This window comes from Mesoplodon mirus, assembly GCF_964341445.2.
Source record: "Mesoplodon mirus genome assembly, chromosome: 20".
Lineage (NCBI taxonomy): Eukaryota > Metazoa > Chordata > Mammalia > Artiodactyla > Ziphiidae > Mesoplodon > Mesoplodon mirus.
In genome coordinates, this window is record NC_138996.1 from 20,971,426 (window position 1) to 20,996,638 (window position 25,213).

Sequence of the window (25,213 nt, forward strand, 5' to 3'; positions counted from 1 at the left end):
GAATCTGGACCACAGACTGATGAAGAGAGGGCAGAGGTGACCTTCAAGGGGCTTTTCTTTTGAAGTGGCCAGTGAAGCTGCTTCGTCTGGGGATGGCTCTCTTGAGCTTCTTATTTGTTTTGGGGGGGCATGGTTTAGCAGTATAAAGGGATTTCTAGAAGCATTGACTTCTGTCCTAACCTACATGTTTATGAGAATTTTCTCTGGGAAGTCTTAGCCCTCGATGTATACTTACCCTTGCTTTAATGAAGCATCAATTGCAGAATATATTTATACTTCCTAAGCTTCATCACTTACATTCACGTATAGACTCAGTAGAGAACATTAGGCAACACTGTTATCAAACAGGTAAGATGGCGTTGATTTGTTATACATCTAATCAACAACGATGTAAAGAAGAGAATATTTTTCTTGGTGGTGGTGGATGGATTAGCAATGAACGTTCACTGTTGTCAGGATTAAGTGCAAACCCTTCCTCCAAAAGGTCCTACCATAGATGCTTTAGATCTTTGTCTCAGATCAATAACTATGCGATTGTAGCATACATCTAAATGAGACCTTTACGTTTGTAAGAGAATCACCAATTTTACAGGGAACTTTAAAAAATACCTTAAGTTTGTAGTCATTCAGTTGATTGAATGCACAAACTATTTGCCAAGAGGGTTTGGGGTCTTGCTTATATAGAAGCGAGCAAGCAAATTCCCTGCGCTCATGGAACTTACCACTGACTGCTTAGTAATACAACTAAACTGGTGGAAAAGCGCACCTTTTCAGTTTTCCTCAGGAAACTTGTACCTCAAGGGTGCCCAACACAATTGGCACATACACAGAAAATTAGTCCTTCATTGCCCAAACAAGAGTGCAGAACTGCCTCCTGTTGAAAAGTCTAAACTTGTTTCTAATTGGCATTGGATGTAGGAAAAGTTTTTCTTTGTTGATCTCACATCCCTCTTTGGAAGTCTTTTCCTTAGAATCTGGAATCTATCCTGAACTTAAGTATCAACTGTAATTCCATAAAAGCTTCAGGGACAGATCCTTCTGGAGCTATTACATTTTTAAAGTGATTTTTCAGACAGCAACAACAAAATTTTTTTAAACCTATGTATCAAAATCACAAGAAATAAAGTAAGACAATCTTTTTTTTTTTTTTTTTTTCGGTACGTGGGCCTCTCGCTGTTGTGGCTTCTCCCATTGCGGAGCACAGGCTCCGGACATGCAGGCTCAGCGGCCATGGCTCACGGGCCCAGCCGCTCTGCGGCATGTGGGATCCTCTCGGACCGGGGCACGAACCCGTGTCTCCTGCATCGGCAGGTGGACTCTCAACCACTGTGCCACCAGGGCAGCCCTAAGACAATCTTTTGATGGGCAGTTTGTGGTTGATATTTTTGGTTTAAGGACCTGCCTTAGTTAATTTATCATCAAATAGCTCCAAATTAGCAGGAACCTTCTCCAATGTTCACTTTGTTTTGATGTTCCTGAGTCTATAACATCAAATCAATAAATTTTTTGTACCCGTGGCATGTTTGAATGCCCTTAAAGTGCCCTTCGCATTTTTCAAAGGCTGGTAGAAACTCCAGCCAGGTAACAAAAATAAGCTAATGACATTTCATTCTAATTAACAATGAACGCGTTCTTTAATGTTCAAATGGCTGGAAATCAGCTGGGTGTCTCTAAGCAGCTCTGTGTATAAAGGCTGGGCTTATGTGTCTGGGGGTGAACTGGCAGATCTGCTCATCGGGACTGGCCTCCGCTGATGTGCCTCAGGTACTTCTCATCGACCCTTCCCTCTCTTCTCAAGTTTGTCCTTAGAAACTTCATTGAATATTAGGATTTAATAAAAACTTTGGGTAAAAAACATTCTAAGCAGGATGTCTCTTTAGCATTTCAATTCAAGATTATTTATCAACAGTAATTTCTATTTTTGTAAATGTGAGATCATGTGAGTTTATTAGACAGAGTTGTCTATTTATTACAGTGAGATTCTTCGTGTTCTCCCATGACAAGAAGAGGCAAAAGGCTAATAATTTATCTGTTCACTCCCTGTATTTACTTTGAGAACAGTAATGCTTCCAGCACTGATTCATGTGTGTCAAAGTGATTTCTGTTAAATATTTACATGTTATGTACACAGAAGCATCAATTTTCAGAGTACGAGTAATCTACTAAAATAAAGATATATTGATATTTTTATAATGCAAATCCCATGAATGCACATTAATTAAAACAAAAACCAGACCGAATTAAGATGTTTCAGTTTTAGGAAAAGTTTAAACGAAGCCAGTCTCATTACTGCCACACATATATGCCTTAGAGAAATACAACTATTACTGGTCAAAGTCTTGAGATTATGTAGTTAAATAAACAGGTAGGAATGAGCTAGAGTCAAAATCCATCCAGAATATGAAAATAATTCAAGAAAAAAATCTAAAATAAGGTGTTAGCATTTCAAATCCTGCTTTGAAAGTGTATGTTCTCTCACAGTCAAAAATACATTTTATCAAAGCTATAGTAGCTTTAAGCTTGCGCACACCTCATCCCAGAAAATCATGCGTTGTAAAATGTAGAATCTTCAGATTTTTCGTAATTCAATGATTTTCAAGTGGATGATATTTTTAACATTTATAAGTATTGTTTGGGACTCTTAAAACTTCACACAAAACCATTTTATTTCGTTGCTTGGATTCCTTGGACGGCTTCCTGAACTGAAATGTATGTGATACCTGGCACTGTATTAGGTTAGCACATCTCAAAGTTGTATTTATGCTAAACGTGAACTCGCATAGCTATTTATACATATTTCCCTATGTGGCAGAAGAAAAGACAGCATAGGCTTTAGATAAGTATTGATATCTTGACAGGAATAGAGTGTACTGCTCCATTCCCTTTGGATGTAAACCCTAGCAATTCCCTGGAATCAGCATATCTACAAATCCATGTTCGCCCGAATAAAATTGGTGGCTCATGACTCACTTTCTACTCAGAGTACTTGCCTTTTCAGTACTAAAGGGTGGACTGCAATCACGGCCTCAAGTTTCCACCTTGCCCTGTCTCCGTGCCCTTTGTCAGGTTGCTTTGCAGTTCCTCCCACTAAAGGGTTAGAAAGTATTTTTTCAGCCTGTAATTCTGAGTTCGACTGTGTGACTTGCTTTGTCCGCTGGAGTCAGGTGGAAGTGGCAGCAGGTCTGTCCTGAGCCCAGGACTAGAGATCTAGAGTGCTTCTACTTGCTCTTCTGCTTCTCTGCCATCACTTTAGGGACCCGTCTGGGCTGGTCTGCTGGAGGCTGAGAAGTACCTGAGGCACATCAGTGGAGGCCAGTCCCGTTGAGCAGATCTACCAGCTCACCCCCAGACACATAATCCCAGCCTTTATACACAGAGCTGCTTAGAGACACCCAGCTGATGTCCAGCCATTTGAACATTAAATGCTCATTGTTATATGCTACTGAGATTTTGCGTTTTGTTGTTTCACTGCAAAAATTAACTACTACAGCCTGATAGGAAAATTCATTCCATTGGAAGCAGGAAATGCAGTGGTTTTTCAAAACAGAGCCCTTCCACCTCTTGTCAGAATCATTTTAGTGTGCATTTTGGAATGTAGATGCCTAGGTTACATCTCAGACCCACTGAGTCAGAATCCTTGGGAAGAGGTATTTGAAAATAGAAATATAACCCACTAATGGTCATATAAAAGTCATGATGTCTTCTTGCAACCATAGACAGATTTACTGGCAAAAACACATAAGGCAGATGAATTAGGTCCTGGGCTAAAATTTGCAGTGATCTAAGTTTCTTGATACCTTTATATTATAAGAAAGTTATTTTCAGTCTTTTTTTTCCTGCATAAAAAGGGTGTGGTGAGTTCTAGCTTTTATAACCATACATATAACCTGAAGATAGTCTTAGATAAATTTACGTTTTGTTTTCTTTTTTCTTCTGGGATCCATAAAAACCATTTGGATCAAGTAACTGAAGAGTCTAGAAATAGATCTACAGGTATACAGCAAAATCCAAATGATTAAACAATATCTTTAGAAATATATCTCTATCTCTCAGCTGTATTTTTTTTCTCTCTGTGATCTTTCACTTTTAGGTCAGTTATTTCCAATCAATTTTGAAAATAGTCTCCAACATCTCTGGGCTTATATCCTGCTTGTTTAGTAATCTCAGTAAATATATGGATCTTCTTTTCCTATTTCACCAAAAGTTGTAGGGATAATGCTTACTGTTCTAATTTAAATCAAATGATCATTCCTTATACCTGCTGGCTAAAAGGATGGAATAACTTATTGGCCAGGCATGCATCACATTCCCACTCTTTGGAGATATGGGATAGGTTGGATCCCATCAATACCGTATGGATTAAAAGTGAGGTGGATGAGGTTAACCAAAAGAAAATCAAGCTGTTATACCAGAAACTGAAGGAATACATAAAAGGAGATCAAAAACAACAGGTGTCAACCATAATTTAATGAATTCATTATTCATAGCTTTCTCAATAAACTTTAAGGGCATATATTTTTTTAAAGCCTCGTATATGATTACTTTGGGGGAGGGCATAAGGAAAAGCACAAAAATATTATGAAGTTGAGTCAAGCCCTAGGGATACTCACTATCAATACAAAATTTGATTCAGTTAAAAACTGACACAATATTCCTAACCTCAAAGGAAGCTTATCAAGCATGTATTAGAGAAAATTCTCTTTTTTAAGACACAATGAAAATAACCTATTTGGAATATAAAACTATCCTGATACATGAATACTCTGAATTTGTAACATGGACTTAAAATACAATAATCTATACCACCAAAATATCAATTTTAGCGAAAACAAAATAAGGATGTATTTAAAGATTAGATTTAAATTTGTTCCTGTGGTTACATATTCCAGATGTTTACATTTATTACTTACTTGTTTATAAATACAGATTTGTAATTAACTGAGAAATTTGTTCTTTACATTTCACTCTATATTTATGGCTATGTGTGCCAAACTTGCCTTCCTAGAATACTATGTAATTCTTTTGTTCCACAAGGCAGTAACATCCACCAGATGGTATAAGTACATAAAGCCCAGATGTCAATATTTTCAAAACTTCATTTTTAATGAGTGGAGTGAACATGAACATGCATTACATGATGGTTAGTGTTCAATATTATTCACATTCTGGGTGGAAAGCTGAGAATGTTCTCTACTATTACACTTGCTGTCCATTTAAAATCATGGAAAATGAGGTAGGATAGTATATAGGTAAAATCTTTTTGCCTGAAATGTATTAAGGATCATTGTAAATATTGAATTAAGGTATAAAAAGTCATCTGCAGAAGTGCAACAGTAAGATGACATTAGTTAACAGAAACATATGTGGAAACATTTGGGAGCCTCAACATAAGACTTCACGGGATGCCACTTGAAAAAATAAAAGTTAATGTGATGACGAGGAAGATAAATTCAGGAGATGACAGTCTTGTTCTAGTATGCCCTAACATGAAAACAAACGGGGAATTTTGTGAAGTTCTAGGCAATAAGCACTACATGGAAAAATGACAAATAGGAATTCACCCAGAAAATAGCAGCTGTGTCATATGGGGAATGCTTATTACAAATGGAAATATTTAAGTTGGAGCAAAGAAGATTTAGAAGAGACAAAGCACTGTCACAAGCCTGCCATATGGAAGAATCTGTGAAAATAATGGAAGGCAAATTTCCCATTAACATAAACTATAACATCTTAACATTCATGTTGATTCAAAATGGAACTTTTCTTGGAGGGTTGTAAGTTTCCAGCACTAGGGATGTTCATGCAGACCTGGAACTGTAAAGTCACATAGCAGGTGTTCTTTAATATTTTTGGAATGAATAAGTGAAGAGAGGGAAGATGATTTAAATTTATTGAGCACCTACTTTTTTTTCCTGTCTAAAAAAATGGTCATATAATTTATTCAGTAATCCCTTCCACTGCAAATATAACCTTCATTTTACTGATTAGAAAATTGATACCCAGAGGCTAACTTAACAAAGATCACAAATAAATGGAGACCCAGAATTCCTCCAGTGATCTTTCTGGCTCTAATCTGTGCATGCTCTATCTAGGTTTTTTTTTTTGTTGTTTTTTTAAGAATCAAGGTTGTATAATCCATTGGTTGATATCAATAATATTGGGGTAGAGGCTGATGAAATGCAGATACATGAGCATGTTACAAAATATTTGATAACGTGTGAATAGACAAAACTACCTATCATGAAGCTTTTTTTCTGCTGAGGCAAGACAGAAAACAAAGCAAGATTATTTTAGATAGTGCTAAGCACTATAAAGAAAATGTAAATGTAGATTGGTAAATGGAGGATACCTTTACATAGGTGGTCAGGTAAGACCTCTTTGAAGAGGTGAAATATACCTGAAACCTAAGTGATGAAAAAGAGTCTGGTGTGCAGGCAGCCACAGAGAAATAGTTCCAGGTTGAAGTAACAGAAAGCCATGAGGCGGGCATGAGCTGCAAAAAAATCTCTATTATTAAAACTTGGCAAATAAGAGAGATAATTCATGGCATGATGTCACAGAGAAAGTCAGACACCAGATAGACCTTCTGGTCTATGCCAAGGTGTCTGAATACTATTCTGTGTCCAGTGGAAAGCCTTACCTGATGTGGGTCACATGCTAAAATTTGGGGAGGATATTTTTGAGATTGACAAGAGTAGAAACAAAGAAATCAACAAAAATATTTCAGAAGAATGAGAAAATAGTGGAGGCTAACAGTGGAAATGGAGATAAATGGATGGTTTCCAGCTTATAAAGCCAACTTTACTGAAGTATAAGTTACATAAAATAAAATACACACATTTGAAGTTTTCTGAGTTTTGACACATATATGTACTCTCAGCTACATTTTTGAGGGAACAAAATCAGGAAATAGTAAAATCTCTTGTGTAATAAAAAATACAATTTTTAAAATAAAAATGAAGTCTTAGAATATAAATTGAGGTTAAACTTCCAGAGTGTAGGACAAATAGACTAGATATATTGACTGAAAAGATGAGGCAAAGAGGATCATTGTGCTTTAAAATATTTTAAAAAGTGAAGAATATAACTGATATAAAATGATATTCCATACGGTTTTAGATAACTTTGAAAGGAAGAAAATCCAGGCAACATTAGTCTCATCTGCAGCACTAATTATTCACAGACAATGCAACAGTGCCTTGAAAACTCTGAGGAGAAAATTTATTCCAGCCTGGAATTCTATACCCAACCAAACAACTAATCAAATATGAGAGTAAAATAAAGTCATTTTCAGATATGCGTAATCTCATAAAATTTCCTTTCTACATACCATTTCTTTTTGAGAATGACCTTTAGAAAAACATGGAAAAAAATATGGGATTCAGGGAATAGTAGATCCAACCCAAAGTAATAACAAAGGGACTTTTGAGATGGTCAGTTAGGTTGTAAGCCCGGAAAACCAGAATGAGAAGAGTTAATGGAGTTATTTGGGACTGGCCTCTCTGGGAGAAAATGGGTAGTCTAAAATACGATTGAAATTTTAGAAAAACTTGAGAATATGATTAAGGTGAGTACAGATTTAAAATATTTTTTGTTGTTGTTAAACTCCACTAATCGACCCATTTCAGAGATTAACTAGACACAACAGAATATAATTATTACCAACTCTGCTGATATAACAGTTAAATGCATAGTTGACATTATATGTGGAAGGGATAGGAGAGTGGAAGGAAAGGTAGGAGTGAGAAGTTCTTTATTTCACAAAGCGAGAAGTGACACTGTCACTAATGGATCAAGAATAAATGGGACTAAGCTCTTAGATAGCCTCATCCACCAGAGGGCAGACAGTGGAAGCAAGAAGAACTACAATCCTGTAGCCTGCAGAACAAAAACCACATTCACAGAAAGATAGACAAGATGAAAAGGCAGAGGGCTATGTACCAGATGAAGGAACAAGATAAAACCCAAGGAAAAAACTAAATGAAGTGGAGATAGGCAACCTTCCATAAAAAGAATTCAGAATAATGATAGTGAAGATGATCCAGGACCTCGGAAAAAGAATGAAGGCAAAGATCGAGAAGATGCAAGAAATATTTAGCAAAGGCCTAGATGAATTAAAGAACAAACAAATAGAGATGAACAATACAATAACTGAAATGAAAAATACACTAGAGGGAATCAATAGCAGAATAACCGAGGCAGAAGAACGGATAAGTGACCTGGAAGACAGAATGGTGGAATTCACTGCTGTGGAACAGAATTAAGAAAAAAGAATGAAAAGAAATGAAGACAGCCTAAGAGACCTCTGGGACAACATTAAATGCAACAACATTCGCATTATAGGTGTCCCAAAAGGAGAAGAGAGAGAGAGAAAGGACCCGAGAAAATATTTGAAGAGATTATAGTCAAAAACTTCCCTAACATGGGAAAGGAAATAGCCACCCAAGTTCAGGAAGCACAGAGAGTCCCATACAGGATAAACCCAAGGAGAAACACGCTTAGACACATAGTAATCAAATTGGCAAAAATTAAAGACAAAGAAAAATTATTGAAAGCAGCTAGGGAAAAATGACAAATAACATACAAGGGAACTCCCATAATGTTAACAACTGATTTCTCAGCAGAAACTCTACAAGTCAGAAGTGAGTGGCATGACATATTTAAAGTGATGACAGGGAAGAACCTACAACCAAGATTACTCTACCTGGAAAGGATCTCATTCAGATTCTATGGAGAAATCAAAAGCTTTACAGACAAGCAAAAGCTAAGAGAATTCATCACCTCCAAACCAGCTCTACAACAAATGCTAAAGGAACTTCTCTAAGTGGGAAACACAAGAGAAGAAAATGACCTACAAAAACAAACCCAAAACAATTAAGAAAATTGTCATAGGAACATACAGATCGATAATTACCTTAACCATGAATGGATTAAATGTTCCAAGCAAAACACACAGGCTCGCTGAATGGATACAAAAACGACCCATCTATATGCTGTCTACAAGAGACCCATTTCAGACCTAAGGACACATACAGACTGAAACTGAGGGGATGGAAAAAAATATTCCATTCAAATGGAAATCAAAAGAAAGTTGGAGTAGCAATACTCATATCAGATAAAATAGATTTTAAAATAAAGAATGTTACAAGAGACAAGGAAGAACACAACATAATGATCAAAGGATCAATCCAAGAAGATATAACAATTATAAATATATATGCACCCAACATAGGAGCACCACAATACATAAGGCAACTTCTAACAGCTATAAAAGAGGAAATAGACAGTAACACAGTAATAGTGGGGGACTATTGTAACACCTCACTTACACCAATGGACAGATCAGCCAAACAGGAAATTAATAAGGAAACACAAGCTTTAAATGACACAATAGACCAGATAGATTTAATTGATATTTATAGGACATTCCATCCAAAGACAGCAGATTAACCTTTCTTCTCAAGTGCACATGGAACGTTCTCCAGGATAGATCACACCTTGGGTCATAAATCAAACCTCAGTAAATTTAAGAACACTGAAATCATATCAAGCATCTTTTCTGACCACAATGCTATGAGATTAGAAATGAATTACAGTAAAAAAAATACGTAAAAAACACAAACACATGGAGGCTAAACAATACGTTACTAAATAACCAAGAGATCACTGAATAAATCAAAGAGGAAATCAAAAAATACCTAGAGACAAATGACAATGAAAACACGATGATCCAAATCTTATGGGAAGCAGCAAAAGCAGTTCTAAGAGGGAAGTTTATAGCAATACAGTCCTACCTCAAGAAGCAACAAACATCTCAAATAAACAAGCTAACCTTACACCTAAAGGAACTAGAGAAGGAAGAACAAACAAAACCCAAAGTTAGGAGAAGGACAGAAATCATAAAGATCAGAGCAGAAATAAATGAAATAGAAACAAAGAAAACAATAGCAAAGATCAATAAAACTAAAAGCTGGTTCTTTGAGAAGATAAACAAAATTGACAAACCACTAGCCAGACTCATCAAGAAAAAGAGGGAGAGAATTCAAATCAATAAAATTAGAAATGAAAAAGGAGAAGTTACAACAGACACCGCAGAAATACAAAGCATCCTAAGAGACTACTACAAGCAACTCTATGCCAGTAAAATGGACAACCTGGAAGAAATGGACAAATTCTTAGAAAGGTATAACCTTCCAAGACTGAACCAGGAAGAAATAGAAAATATGAACAGACTGATCACAGTAATGAAATTTAAACTGTGATTAAAAATCTTCCAACAAACAAAATCCAGGACCAGATGGCTTCAGAGGTGAATTCTATCAAACATTTAGAGAAGAGCTAACACCCATCCTTATCAAACTCTTCCAAAACATTGCAGAGGAAGGAACACTCCCAAACTCATTCTATGAGGCCATCACCCTGATACCAAAACCAGAGATACTACAAAAAAAGAAAATTACAGACCAATATCACTGTTGAATATAGATGCAAAAATCCTCAAGAAAATACTAGCAAACAGAATCCGACAATACATTAAAAGGATCATACACCATGATCAAGTGGGATTTATCCCAGGGATGCAAGGATTCTTCAGTATACACAAATCAATCAATGTGATACACCATATTAACAAATCGAAGGATAAAAACCATATGATCAGCTCAATAGATGCAGAAAAAGCTTTTGACAAAATTCAACACCCATTTATGATAAAAACTCTCCAGAAAGTGGGCATAGAGGGAACCTACCTTGACATAATAAAGGCCATATATGACAAACCCACAGCAAACATCATTCTCAATGGTGAAAAACTGGAAACATGTCCTCTAAGATCAGGAACAAGAGAAGGATGTCCACTCTCACCACTATTATTCAACATAGTTTTGGAAGTCCTAGCCACGGCAATCAGAGAAGAAAAAGAAATAATAGGAATACAAATAGGAAAAGAAGAAGTAAAACTGTCACTGTTTGCAGGTGACATGATACTATACATAGAGAATCCTAAAGATGCTACCAGAAAACTACTAGAGCTAATCAATGAATTTGGTAAAGGTGCAGGATACAAAATTAATGCACAGAAATCTCTGGCATTCCTATACACTAATGATGAAAAATCTGAAAGAGAAATTAAGGAAACACTCCTATTTACCACTGCAACAAAAAGAATAAAAAACCTAGGGATAAACGTACCAAGGGAGACAAAAGATCTTTATGCAGAAAACTATAAAGACACTGCTGAAAGAAATTAAAGATGATACAAACAGATGGAGAGATATACCATGTTCTTGGATTGGAAGAATCGATATTGTGAAAATGACTATACTACCCAAAGCAATCTACAGATTCAGTGCAATCCCTATCGAATTACCAATGACATTTTTTACAGAACTAGAACAAAAAAATCTTAAAATTTGTATGGAGACAGAAAAAAACCCTAATAGCTAAAGTGGTCTTGGGGGAAAAAAACGGAGCTGGAGGAATCAGACTCCCTGACTACAGAGTGTACTACAAAGCTACAGTAATAAAGACAGTATGGTACTGGCACAAAAACAGAAATATAGATCAATGGAACAGGATAGAAAGCCCAGAGATAAATCCACGCACCTATGGTAAACTAATACATGACAAAGAAGGCAAGGATATACAATGGAGAAAAGACAGTCTGTTCAATAAGTGGTGCTGGGAAAACTGGACAGCTACATGTAAAAGAATGAAATTAGAACACTCCCTAACACCATACACAAAAATAAACTCAAAATGTATTCAAGACCTAAATGTAAGGCCAGACACTATCAAACTCTTAGAGGAAAACATAGGAAGAACACTCTTTGACATAAATCACGGCAAGATCTTTTTTTTTTTTTTTTTTTTTTTTTTTTGCTGTACGCGGGCCTCTCACTGTTGTGGCCTCTCCCGTTGCGGAGCACAGGCTCCGGACGCACAGGCTCAGCGGCCATGGCTCACGGGCCCAGCCGCTCCGCGGCATATGGGATCCTCCCAGACCGGGGCACGAACCCGTATCCCCTGCATCGGCAGGCGGACTCTCAACCACTGCGCCACCAGGGAGGCCCGGCAAGATCTTTTTTGATCCACCTCCTAGAGTAATGGAAATAAAAACAAAAACAAACAAATGGGACCTAATAAAACTGAAAAGCTTTTGCACAGCAAAGGAAACTACAAACAAGACGAAAAGACAACCCTCAGAATGGGAGAAAATATTTGCAAATGAATCAGTGGACAAAGGATTAATCTCCAAAATATATAAACAGCTCATGCAGCTCAATATTATAAACAGCTCGTGCAGCTCAATATTAAAAAAACAAACAACCTAATCCAAAAATGGGCACAACACCCAAATAGACATTTCTCCAAAGAAGACATACAGATGGCCAAGAAGCACATGAAAAGCTGCTCAACATCACTAATTATTAGAGAAATGCAAATCAAAACTACAATGAGGTATCACCTCACAGCAGTTAGAATGGGCATCATCAGAAAATCTACAAACAACAAATGCTGGAGAGGGTGTGGAGCAAAGGGAACCCTCTTGCACTGTTGGTGGGAATGTAAATTGATACAGCCACTATGGAGAACAGTATGGAGGTTCCTCAAAAACCTAAAAAATAGAATTACCATATGACCTAGCAATCCCACTACTGGGCATATACCCAGAAAAAAACATAATTCAAAAAGGCACATGCACCCCAATGTTCATTGCAGCACTGTTTACAATAGCCAGGACATGGAAGCAACCTAAATACCCATCAACAGACGAATGGATAAAGAAGATGTGGTATATATATACAACGGAATATTACTCAGCCATAAAAAGAAATGAAATTGGGTCATTTGTAGAGACGTGGATCGATCTAGAGACTGTCATACAGAGTGAAGTAAGTCAGAAAGAGAAAAACAAATATATATTAACACATATATGTGGAACCTAGAAAAATGGTACAGATGAACCGGTTTGCAGAGCAGAAATTGAGACACAGATGTAGAGAACAAACGTATGGACACCAAGGGGTGAAAGTGGCGGGGGAGGGGTGGTGGTGTGATGAATTGGGAGATTAGGATTGACATATATACGCTAATATGTATAAAATGGATAACTAATAAGAACCTGTTGTATAAAAAAATAAATAAAATTAAATTCAAAAATAAAACACACACAAAATAAATAAAAAGAATAAGTGGTTTAAATTGATTATTTAAAGTGGAAACAGTAACCAGGGAAGCATCTATAAGCAATGAAATCACTATTGGAAGGAAAGAGCAGGAAAAATAAAGGTTAAGTGAGTTGAATTCTCCCCTCTCCTGTCAGAAATTCAATAAACAATGTCTATAGTCAATAAATTTAAAACATCAATATAAATACATGATTCAGAAATGAAGAGATAATCACCGGAAGAATTGAGAACAGCAAATGATTTTTTTCTCTGAAAGCAGAAACAGAGAAAAATAGTGATTAGGATGATAATGGTTGTTTTTAATCCTAAATTTTTCAGAAATATTTGAGTTTTTAAACTATGTGTATGTTTCATGGATTTCTTGGGTAAACATTAAAAAGGTCTGTTATTGCTAATTAGTAATAGAATTTCTGAAACATTAGATATGTTGAAAAACTTTTAATTGTTATGATACTGCTTTTCTTAATATATCTACCAAATATGTCCATCCAGTAACTACTTCTCAGTAATATTAAAAAAATGAATGTGATAAAAAATATATCTGTATCCCAATAGGTAGAAATGGATACATTTCATTACCTTTGAAGTAAAAAGCAATAGATTTAGAATTGATAAAAGAAAAACACTGTGATAATTTTCTGGAGTATGCCTCAGTTGATAATTATTTATCTTATTTGTGTACGTTCTTTCTCATTGCTAGGCAATTGAGATATTTATACAGTTACATCACAGCTTTTTATTATTATGTGCTGGAAACTTTGATAATAAAATGAGAGCTCATCTTGCTCACTAAACTCAATTGAGAACAATTTTAGTAAAAAAAAATTGGAAGAATTAAGGAAGCAACCAGCCAAGTACTAATAAAAATCAGATGCACTATAAATTGCACAAGATCTGAATATAATCTGTTCTTTGTTAACATCAAATAATTATTCAGTAGCATGAGGTTTCAATTCACTATATATTAGGGATATTCAATAGTTGTTAGTGATAAATCACATAGCAGCATAAATTAAGGGTACTAATCAATTATGTTTGATGTGTTGCCATTTCTTGATGTCAGATTATCTATTAACCTCTGAATGGTTTTTAATTGAAATAACTTGTACAAATGTTAAAAGAATATCATCTTTATTATTCCGGGTTATTTGTAGCAATATGTTCATAAGGTTGGCAGTCTTTATATTCTGGAGCACTAATATTGCACAAACTGGATTGTCATGTTCTTATTTCTTGGCTAATTATAGCTTCCATTGCATGTGACTGTGAAGCATGAGCTTGAAAGCAATCCAAGAACTTATACATCTCCGAGGGACCACAGAAAGGAAAAAGCAGACTCTGACAAGAGATATTCACTTTTTTTAAAAAAAAGTAGATTTTTGTTAAATTTTTACTTTGATCCAGTTTCCAGACATTTAAAACACGCCCTGGAATCAGGATGCTAAACTTTGAAATTGATTTTGGTTACTTTGCCTTGGGTATGAAATTGATTTTGGTTACTTTGCCTTGGGTAGGTCCTTATGAAATCCAGAATCCTAAGGTTGATTTCTTCTTTATTGTATCTCCCTTGTTTATTTCTCTGACTTGTCACACAATTTCCATTTTTGATCTACACAGTTATACAGATCTGGAATAATTTTCTTAATGGCCAACTACAAAATACATACCACCCAGTATTCACTCAAAGGTACTTTCTGATTAAGTTATCCTTTTGGTTTATTGTCCCATGTTTAATATAACCCACTTGTATTACATAGGAGATAATTGTATATGACCCCCCCCCAAATTTGCAAATGTCACATAACCATCTGGTGATGGTTGGGGTGTGGAGAAAGGAATGGAGAATTCTAGGAAGTTGGCTTAGACCAAATTTATTAACTGCCTTCTGTGTCTCTTTCAGTTAAGTTGTTTCAAATTCCCAATTTGTGTGTGTTGGGGAGAAGCACAATTTGGAGTAATACCCATTAGAGCCGATTTTTGTGGATGATGTTGCCTTTCCCACATAGCTACATACTAGGAACCTCCAAATCTGAAGATATGTAGAAGAAGAAAACATTGAGAATTGGGAAAGAAGAAGGAAGAGGAGGGGGAGGGGAAATGATATATGTGAATGAAGATAACCTGCTTAAATTATCAAAGCAGGTTAAAGCAACCACCTGAGAGTGCATTTAGTTCCTGAAATCCTTAGAGATTATCCTTAGAAGTTAATGCTTTACCTGAAGATCAAGCTGTTCCTTCACACGATTTTCCCCCATGTATGACACGCATGATTGTAACTTAGAATGTGTTGCCAGTATGTGGGTTAATGGGGAGGTGTGCCCAAAGCACTTGGACTCAATTTTTTTTTTTTTTTTTTTTGCATTACGCGGGCCTCTCACTGTTGTGGCCTCTCCCGTTGCGGAGCACAGGCTCTGGACGCGCAGGCCCAGCGGCCATGGCTCACGGGCCCAGCCGCTCCGCGGCATGTGGGATCCTCCCGGACAGGGGCACGAACCCGCGTCCCCTGCATCGGCAGGCGGACTCTCAACCACTGCGCCACCAGGGAAGCCCCTGGACTCAATTTTTAAAACGTTTAGAACCTAGTCTTTAAAAGGTTAAATTACTGCTCCTATGGGGCATCCTTTTGCTGGCACCACCTGAGAGAGTTGCTGGATTTTCCCAGGTCTTGCAGGAGGACGTGCCCCCTGGCTTTGTCTAGGCCGAGAAGATCTGCAGTCAGCTACCCTTCCCAGCAGAAACCAAGCTGGTCACCAACACCTGTACACCTGTAACACTTTATGTACTTGGGAGATCTTACTATGTTATTCTTAAAATTTCTTTTCCACTTGGTAATTAATCTCAATTTTTGAAACTTCCTGGAATGAATTATTTTTTCAAGCCTTTTGGACATAGGAGATTCCTGTGAAACTACTACACTGTTAAATTTTGGCAAAGATGGACTATGGTATGACCCTTTCCACTAAGTAATGGATTTGGATTTCATCTAGAAGAGGTATGAGGTACAGGAGATAATTACCATCTCAGTCAGTTAAAAAGGTGTGACTAAAGATCTTATTTGAACACAGGAAAATAGATGGCACTTCTCTACTTAGCCAAATGATTGAACTTTATCAGGCAAGCACACAACTTCCAGTTGAAAGGTGGGTGAAAGAAAAACCCCAAATGAAACAGTCAACTAATCTGTTCTTTAGTCTCCAAAATGCTTTGACTCTGCCATAATTTTTTAAATACATTATTGGCCTGATTATTTTTGGTAGAGTAGAAAATAGGTTTTAACATAGCAGTGGGACTTTTTTCAACCACAGTAGTTCTTTTCTCTGTTTTTTAATTGTAAAAATTAAATCATACCATAAAAAGCTCAATTATCCATAATGCCAGAATTCTAACAAGGCTATTCCAATTTTGCCTATTCATTTCTTATCTTTGGCAGGAGCTTTTAGTGGGCACAGAAACAGGGCTTAAATCCTTTTCAGCCTGATACAACAAAGGGGGTTTGAAAAGGGAAATCAAGAGGAAAAAAGAGTGAAAGGTTTGCTGTTTCCAGCAGGGCAATCTTCCCCAAAATAATTCCTTCTGGCCTCATATCAAAGGGACTAGATAAGCAAGTCCTCCCACCATCCTGGGAAAAGTACAGAGCAGACCGATTTTGCAATCCACTCAGAAAAGGCTGTGGGAAATATGAGATTTGAAATGTGGTCAAGGTGAGTCTGTGAAGGGTCATTCATTAATTCATTCATTCACTGATGCAAACTTTTACTGAGAACCTGCTATGTGGTGTACTTTGTACTATGCACCGGGAATGCAGAGGTGAATAAAACACTGTTTTTGGCCACGCAGAGTTCATAGTTATTTGGAAGATTCTGATGTGTGCAAAGAGGTAAGTAACAAAACCACGTGGTGAGGTTGTAACACAAGTATGAACAAGTTTGGTGGGAGCCAGGAAAGTGGACAACTCAGTTCGATTATGGAACTTAGGAAATTAAACAGAAAAACTGGTACCTAGCTCCTGAAGAATGAATGGAGATTGCACAGTCACAGGTAAGATGATGCAGGATGTTATTCAGGAAGATTAGATCCTGGGTGGCAACTTGGCAGGGCTCACAATGAAAATGAGAAAGAGACACAATAACAGCTACATTTAGTTTCTACTGTATCAAACCCCATGTGTGTATTACTTTACATGCATTAATTTTCACCACAACTGTTTCAAGTTAGATATTATTATCCCCATTTTACTAATAAGGAAACCAAACTCAGAAAGGTTAAGTAACTAGCTTAAGGTCAAAAAGGATTCAAATACACATTTGTCTGGTGCTCTGTGACCACTGAACTCATTCAGTCCAGCTATGCAGTTTTTAGACTATCAGAAAACCTAAAATCTGTCTTGGGTAGCCAAATTGAAAAATAACCTTGAGAATGGACATACAGCTTTTATTGAAAAGAAGAGAATGCAAACACAAAAATACAACTCAGAGCTGAGTGAGTCCAAGAGTGGTCAAATCAGTGACTTTCAGAATCCATTGAAGTCAGGTAAACTATCCACAGCTGGTCAATGTGGGCTCAAAGTCAGCCTTCCATTTTGAACTTGCTGGTTAGGTCGAATCTACCCTTTTTGTTTGTTTGTTTTTCAGTCTGCTAAGAGATAAGTTATATAGACAGAGGTTGTATACCTGGCATTTTAATTCAATAGGATTTGCTTGACAGGGTCTATTGTAAATAGAGCCTATAGTGCCTACGATTATAATTTTAATGAAACGTTGCCATCTAGAGGCAACTTAGCTGATGTAGCATTGCCAAAGCAAGATTTGGACTTGGGGTAGATATTTCGAAGTCAGATGTTAAATAAAATAAATTAAAAATATATACTTTAAGGACATTATTGTTCTTAACATACACCAGACAAATTGCCTGTAGACATTGCTAATCACTCTTTAAATTCACTATTAGCAAAAGGATTAAATATATTTAAAATATTTAAAATTTATTAACTTGTTTTCTTTCTTTTTAAAAATATTCATTTTATGACTTGTGTTGTCTTTTTCCTAAGATTAGTACTCCACATGTTTAGGAGAATCAATTCTGTATTTGTTAAGCAAAGGAAAATATTTATAGAACATTTTTCAATTACCCAGTTAGTGGCTGTGTTCCAAAGATTGTTTAAGCGCTTATAGGCACAGACTTCTTTTTGCAGAGACGGCTATTCTAAATGGGAAGTCAGAGGCCAATTTATTTACCATACAATTGTGTGGAAATACTGGATATTTCTCATGGGGAGAAAGGAATACCATCTTGATGCATAGATAGTATACAAAAGGGCGTGGGGGAGGCACTGAATGAGAAATGGGTTTTTATTTTAACATCAAATCTAGTATTTGACCTTGTATTTGTCCAAAACGTCATTCTCCTTTCTCTCACCGCTTTGAGGCTAAAGTTAGATTTTCTTTTCTTGCTTTATATCCAGTCCTCATTGCTTATCTAGAACCTTGGCTCCAGGGGACTTGAGATCCAACTCCCCACTCTCATCTTCTTCCACCTTAGTAATTTTGAGCTCATCATTTCTCCATACTCTCTCCCTAACATCTCTCAAGGTGATTCTTTTTTTTTTTTTTTTTTGCGGTACGCGGGCCTCTCACTGTTGTGGCCTCTCCCGTTGCGGAGCACAGGCTCCGGACGCGCAGGCTCAGTGGCCATGGCTCACGGGCCCAGCCGCTCCGCGGCATGTGGGATCTTCCCGGACCGGGGCACGAACCCGTGTCCCCTGCATCGGCAGGCGGACTCTCAACCACTGCGCCACCAGGGAAGCCCTCTCAAGGTGATTCTTGAAGAATGATTCTTACAAGGAGTAGCGCTGTGCAGGAGGACAGGGCACATATCCAAATCTTTGAGTGAGGATCTTCAGTTGAATGTGAATAGTTCCATCTCCTTCTGCCAAGTTGATATGATAACCAGAAAGCTAAAATTCATTGTCATCACTAATTCATTCATTTATCCCTTCACCCATTCACTCACACAGCACTCATGCATTCAGCATCTATTACATGCCAGACATTATCTGAGTACTAAATATGACAGCAGGGATTCTTACCCTCATTAATCTTACAATTTAGTATTACTGATCACTAGTGAAATATCTTCCCCTCCCAATGTCCCTCTAATGTCTTCCTTGTTCTTTCATCTAATTAATCTCTTTTTCCTTGAACATGTGAGACCATGAGTGGAGATCTCCAGTCTATTCAAAAGATTCAGTCTACGCAAGAGGGAAGAGATATGGAGATATATGTATATGTATAGCTGATTCACTTTGTTATAAAGCAGAAACTAACACACCATTGTAATGCAATTATACTTTAGTAAAGATGTTAAAAAAAAAAAAAGATTCAGTCTAGGCCCATAAGATTTGGCTAGACACCTTTTAGTGAGGATGTGTGGGAAACCTGGAGCGTCTTTTTAAAATGGCAGCTCTATCCCAGTCTACTCTGCCAGCATCTTTACAAGATCTGGACCGTTTCCCTTAGTCACTTCAGTTTGTAGTCAAATGCTTGGATTCTTCAGGAAACGACAACCTTGTATTCCTAAATTCTCAGCTGCTTGTTCCATGTCCTTATTAAATATCTGACTCAAGACTGGTTTTCCTGGTACGAATAGCTCTTCCAAGAAGTAAGAGAATAGCCACCTCAGTTTTGATAACTCTGTGATTCTCACTACCTGACCTCCTGCCTTAGCGATTTTAGGGGATAAATACCAGAAAAATTGATGGGATTTCCATCTGCCCCACAATTCTCTGCAGCTTGCAGTCAGATTTAATTATTTGCTCCATGACAAATATGACATGCCTTTATCAGGAAAACTTGACACATGGGAGGAAAGGCTTTTGGTTCCCAAGCTACACGAATGTCATTTAATGAATATAAGAACTGAGTGGGAAAAAATATCCCTCAGAGAAAATGATCACTAAACTCTTAGATCTCTACCACCCCAAACTCTCCAAAGCAGGAAAGAGAGGCAAGAGGTTCTTTGGAATGAAATGCAGAGCACACAAGCAATCTGAGATTTGACAGAGTAGAATGCTCTTGTTGAGGGTACTACTTATCTTGCAGGGAATGAATAGAACTTCATGGAAGAAAACTATCTATATAGTAGAGAGGGGAAGAAAGGGAGGGTGGAGTAAAGTAACAGCCTAATGGGGGTGTTTCACTTTGCTGGGCTGCTTTTTTCTACCCAGTAATTCAGGGAACTGATTCATTCCATTTATGGGTCCCCCAATGCCTCCGTTCTAGTAGACTTTTGTTTTCTAGTGGAAGAAGGGGAAAAACAGAATGGAGAAATCTCACCATCTTCCTAACGGCCTTAGCCTGGAAGTGACCAACATCACTTCTGCTCATCATCTATCAGTGAGTACTTGTCAGTTGGCTACACCTGGTTCCAAAGCCTCTGGAAGGGAAAGCACACATTTTTAGAGAACAGCTAGCTGAGTCTTTGAGGCAGGAGAAACTATATACTACTACACAATGTTAATGCTTTAAGAAATAATTTCAGTGTTTTCATGGTGGTCTTAAAATCATTCCCTTATAAGCAACTCTTAAATTATGTTGCAGTCACAGGATCAAGTGTTTGTTCTTCTCAGATATTCAGAAAGTACAATGTCATTGATTGTAAACAAGTACCAGTTTGGGAATTATTAAACAATATAACTGAGCAAAGTAGCCATCATTTATTGTTTACAACACGTTTGTGACTCTGAAACACACATGAAATAATAGTCACTCTGCAGCTTAAAACCTCAGAGATATTTCATCTCAGCAAAACATCTAAGCTACTTTCAGGGACTAACACCACATGATCTAGTCCTTACCCACGGTTCCAACTTTTCTCACTCCGTGTCCCACTGACTCACCGCATGTTTGTCATGCTAGCTTTCTTTTCTGCCTTCAGTCAGTTCAAGAGAATTACAATGTTAGGACCTTTGCTGCTCCTTGTTCTTGTCCGTTTCTCCTCCCAGATTTGAGCAAGGCTCTCTTTTTCTCAACATTATGGTTTACCTCAAATATCACTTATTCAGGAAGCCTACTTGGCTGCTTTATACTATCTCATTGGTTCCCTCACTACCTCATCTTCTCTAGTTACATATTTACTGTCTGATTTCTTTAGGGAAGGCATTGTTCTCTGTTCACTATTTCTTAAGCATATAGGATATAGGTAGCTGGCATATAGTGGGCACTTGATAAATATTAGACTAAATATGATATAAAGTTTCTTAATATCTTAAATATGATATAGATTTTTCCTTGGTTTAATAATTCAAAGAAAAGGTTTGGGGTTAAAAAGGCATACACAAATTATTAGATAATTTTCATTTCTGAGACTAAGAAGAAATCATTATGAAGTCTAGACAAGTTAGGCACAGGTTGGCTTTTAAGGGTATATGTATGTGCAGGAGGGACACCTTTCTAAAAGACTATTATGTTCAGTGCTTATGTACATGATCTCATTTAATAATCAAAGCAACTACCTGAGGAATGTACAATGATGGTCATTTTCTAGAGGAGGAAATTCAGACTCATTTAGTTTAGCAGGTTTTCAATTTATTCAGGGCATAAATCAATTGAGCTGGAATCCAAACCCAAATCTTCTGGTTCTACAGCCCCTGCTCTTTCTACTGAGGCACTTCTTTAATCAGCAACCTCCATATTCAGAAACACCTCTTCATAATAGCATCACTTCCATGAAACACATTTATTAAATTTTATGGTAAGGAAAATTGGGTCACTTAAGAATGAATGAGTCAGCTAATCTACCAAAACACCAAACTAATGTAATTATTGGAGATATGGAAAATACAGTGAATCTTCCAGTTCCAGGTTGGAAGTCTAATACCATCAGCATAATCTAGATTTTTATTTTTTTTATTTATTTATTTTTTGTCTTAATTTTATTTTATTTTATTTTTTTGCTTTATAACAAATTTAATCAGTTATACATATACATATGTTTCCATATCCCCTCCCTTTTGCGTCTCCCTCCCACCCTCCTTATCCCACCCCTCCAGGCGGTCACAAAGTACCGAGCTGATCTCCCTGTGCTATGCGGCTGCTTCCCACTAGCTATCTACCTCACGTTTGGTAGTGTATATATGTCCATGCCGCTCTTTCACTTTGTCACAGCTTACCCTTCCCTCTCCCCATATCCTCAAGTCCATTCTCTAGTAGGTCTGTGTCTTTATTCCTGTCTTACCCCTATGTTCTTCATGACATTTTTTTTCCTTAAATTCCATATATATGTGTTAGCATACAGTATTTGTCTTTCTCTTTCTGACTTACTTCACTCTGTATGACAGACTCTAGGTCTATCCACCTCATTACAAATAGCTCAATTTCATTTCTTTTTATGGCTGAGTAATATTCCATTGTATATATGTGCCACATCTTCTTTATCCATTCATCCGATGATGGACACTTAGGTTGTTTCCATCTCCGGGCTATTGTAAATAGGGCTGCTATGAACATTTTGGTACATGTCTCTTTTTGAATTATGGTTTTCTCAGGGTATATGCCCAGTAGTGGGATTGCTGGGTCATATGGTAGTTCTATTTGTAGTTTTTTAAGGAACCTCCATACCGTTCTCCATAGCGGCTGTACCAATTCACATTCCCACCAGCAGTGCAAGAGTGTTCCCTTTTTTCCACACCCTCTCCAGCATTTATTGTTTCTAGAGTTTTTGATGATGGCCATTCTGACTGGTGTGAGATGATATCTCATTGTAGTTTTGATTTGCATTTCTCTAATGAGTAAAGATGTTGAGCATCCTTTCATGTGTTTGTTGGCAGTCTGTATATCTTCTGTGGAGAAATGTCTATTTAGGTCTTCTGCCCATTTTTGGATTGGGTTGTTTGTTTTTTTGTTATTGAGCTGCATGAGCTGCTTATAAATTTTGGAGATTAATCCTTTGTCAGTTGCTTCATTTGCAAATATTTTCTCCCATTCTGAGGGTTGTCTTTTGGTCTTGTTTATGGTTTCCTTTGCTGTGCAAAAGCTTTTAAGTTTCATTAGGTCCCATGTGTTTATTTTTGTCTTTATTTCCATTTCTCTAGGAGGTGGGTCAAAAAGGATCTTGCTGTGATTTATGTCATAGAGTGTTCTGCCTATGTTTTCCTCTAAGAGTTTGATAGTGTCTGGCCTTACATTTAGGTCTTTAATCCATTTTGAGCTTATTTTTGTGTATGGTGTTAGGGAGTGATCTAATCTCATACTTTTACATGTCCCTATCCAGTTTTCCCAGCACCACTTATTGAAGAGACTGTCCTTTCTCCACTGTACATTCCTGCCTCCTTTATCAAAGATAAGGTGACCATATGTCCGTGGGTTTAACTCTGGGCTTTCTATCCTGTTCCATTGATCTATCTTTCTGTTTTTGTGCCAGTACCATACTGTCTTGATTACTGCAGCTTTGTAGTATAGTCTGAAGTCAGGGAGCCTGATTCCTCCAGCTCCATTTTTCGTTCTCAAGATTGCTTTGGCTATTCGGGGTCTTTTGTGTTTCCATACAAATTGTGAAATTTTTTGTTCTAGTTCTGTGAAAAATGCCAGTGGTAGTTTGATAGGGATTGCATTGAACCTGTAGATTGCTTTGGGTAGTAGAGTCATTTTCACAATGTTGATTCTTCCAATCCAAGAACATGGTACATCTCTCCATCTATTTGTATCATCTTTAATTTCTTTCATCAGTGTCTTATAATTTTCTGCATACAGGTCTTTTGTCTCCTTAGGTAGGTTTATTCCTAGATATTTTATTCTTTTTGTTGCAATGGTAAATGGGAGTGTTTCCTTGATTTCACTTTCAGATTTTTCATCATTAGTATATAGGAATGCCAGAGATTTCTGTGCATTAATTTTGTATCCTGCAACTTTACCAAATTCGTTGATTAACTCTAGTAGTTTTCTGGTAGCATCTTTAGGATTCTCTATGTATAGTATCATGTCATCTGCAAACAGTGACAGCTTTACTTCTTCTTTTCCAATTTGGATTCCTTTTATTTCCTTTTCTTCTCTGATTGCTGTGGCTAAAACTTCCAAAACTAGGTTGAATAAGAGTGGTGAAAGTGGGCAACCTTGTCTAGTTCCTGATCTTAGTGGAAATGGTTTCAGTTTTTCACCATTGAGGACGATGCTGGCTGTGGGTTTGTCATATATGGCCTTTATTATGTTGAGGAAAGTTCCCTCTATGCCTACTTTCTGCAGGGTTTTTATCATAAATCAGTGTTGAATTTTGTCAAAAGCTTTCTCTGCATCTATTGAGATGATCATATGGTTTTTCTCCTTCAATTTGTTAATATGGTGTATCACGTTGATTGATTTGCGTATATTGAAGAATCCTTGCATTCCTGGAATAAACCCCACTTGATCATGGTGTATGATCCTTTTAATGTGCTGTTGGATTCTGTTTGCTAGTATTTTGTTGAGGATTTTTGCATCTATGTTCATCAGTGATATTGGCCTGTAGTTTTCTTTCTTTGTGACATCCTTGCCTGGTTTTGGTATCAAGGTGATGGTGGCCTCGTAGAATGAGTTTGGGAGTGTTCCTCCCTCTGCTATATTTTGGAAGAGTTTCAGAAGGATAGGTGTTAGCTCTTCTCTAAATGCTTGATAGAATTCACCTGTGAAGCCATCTGGTCCTGGGCTTTTGTTTGTTGGAAGATTTTTTATCACAGTTTCAATTTCAGTGCTTGTGATTGGTCTGTTCATATTTTCTATTTCTTCCTGATTCAGTCTTGGCAGGTTGTGCATTTCTAAGAATTTGTCCATTTCTTCCAGGTTGTCCATTTTATTGGCATAGAGTTGCTTATAGTAATCTCTCATGATCTTTTGTATTTCTGCAGTGTCAGTTGTTACTTCTCCTTTTTCATTTCTAATTCTATTGATTTGAGTCTTCTCCCTGTTTTTCTTGATGAGTCTGGCTAATGGTTTATCAATTTTGTTTATCTTCTCAAAGAACCAGCTTTTAGTTTTATTGATCTTTGCTATCGTTTC